We start from the raw sequence: 1,530 nt of genomic DNA, 5'->3' as shown, positions 1-1,530 counted from the left end.
TGAAATCTTATGGATATTTCCGCATTTGTAAGAAACTTTCCAGCTTGGCAAGAGGGCTTGACTAGCCATGTGTAGGAATCAGCCATGCTGCCTTCCAAATGATTAGTCATTGGTGTTTTTTTATGTTCCTGTTAGCCCAAGTGCATCAGATAAGTAGATTGTTATGTTGAAAAAGGAAAGAGACTACTCTTTTGTTACTTACAGTACATATATATGCTATAACAGATTACCTTTATGCTCTTGATTTCAGTATACACCTGCGAACAAGTAAGTCAGTGATATCAATGCCTAAGAATTACTTTTTTTGCCATTCTAATCGTTACATCAGAGAGCAATGGATATAGAAGAAATATGTAAACAGTTGTCCCTAGAAGAAATATGCAACAACTTATTCAGGTTACTTAATTAATAACGCCTCTATATCATTACATACACATATTGAATGTGCCTTTTGAGAGTGAGCTTCTGTCAGTACCTCACACTTATCTTATATGCCATTCCAACTATCTGTTGTAGTAGAGAGCAAGGGACATATAAGAAATCTCTAGGCAGCTTCACTTAGATGCATCATCTTTTGCTAGGAGTCAGCTTGAAGAACGACCTTCTCAGGTTAATTCTTGTGTCAATGTTTCGGCTTTTCTCCATTGGTTCGTAAAAATCGCATGGTAACTTGACTTTACAGAGAACCTGCTGCACTATAACTTTGGTTTAATCTGTCGATAATGCCCATGAGTATATTCTTAGTGTATGTTTGACCAGATTGTTTTAACTTATGTTGTTCCTATGCTTCAGGAGACTGCAACTGACATGCTGGATGGGGAATAACCAAATTTGTGGACAAAGACAAAGAGTTCATCACAAGGGGTGGTGTTTAGGATATATACACAAAAGAGGAAACTTTTTTTGTACAGAACCAAATTATATGATGTAATTGACCACTATTTCTAAGAAATGTTCATATCATGTATTAAGTACATTTTATTGTGTCATTTTTTTTGAGGGGTGGCTTTATTCATCAAACACCACAAAGTGTGCGATAGAGTTCATCAAACTAGGCTTTATTGTGTCACCTATGTTTACCTTCTTTTTTATTGTGTCGCTTATGTTTACCTTCCTTTTAGCATAAGCTATTTGGACATTCTAATTGCAGGCTCAATTATTTGACCCACCTATTTGGACATTCTAATTGCAGGCTTAGTTATTTGACCCACCGATGTTCTAATTTGTTGCATAATTACATTAAGCAACTATTTGCATTTCATTCTTTGTTTGAATTTTTTTTAAATTTATGCCTCCATGTTCCTGAATAACATAACAAATTATGCATGCTCAAGTATATATTTTGAAAGACAAGTCTATTCTTTTTTATAAAAGTGTTACAATTCGTGTCCTGTGTGATTGCTCAAGCCTATAGTTATTAACAAATGCAAATATTTTCAAAGTGTTCATGGTTTTAAATGGGTCTTTGCGCCATTTGGCGCAACGGGTCATCCAGAGAGCGTGCTACTTGGAAGCCCTTCTCATGCATAG

General features: G+C 35.4%; 1 long non-coding RNA gene across 1 annotated transcript; it reads left to right on the top strand.

Moving 5' to 3' along the window:
* Positions 1-248: 248 nt before the first annotated feature.
* Positions 249-953, top strand: LOC125505964. Its single transcript, XR_007282561.1, has 3 exons — positions 249-396; positions 517-609; positions 793-953. It is a non-coding gene; the product is annotated as an uncharacterized LOC125505964 (long non-coding RNA).
* The last annotated feature ends 577 nt before the right edge of the window (positions 954-1,530 follow it).

This window comes from Triticum urartu, chromosome 5 (assembly GCF_003073215.2).
Source record: "Triticum urartu cultivar G1812 chromosome 5, Tu2.1, whole genome shotgun sequence".
Classification (NCBI taxonomy): Eukaryota; Viridiplantae; Streptophyta; class Magnoliopsida; order Poales; family Poaceae; genus Triticum; species Triticum urartu.
This window is presented reverse-complemented; position numbering and strand designations above follow the sequence as displayed.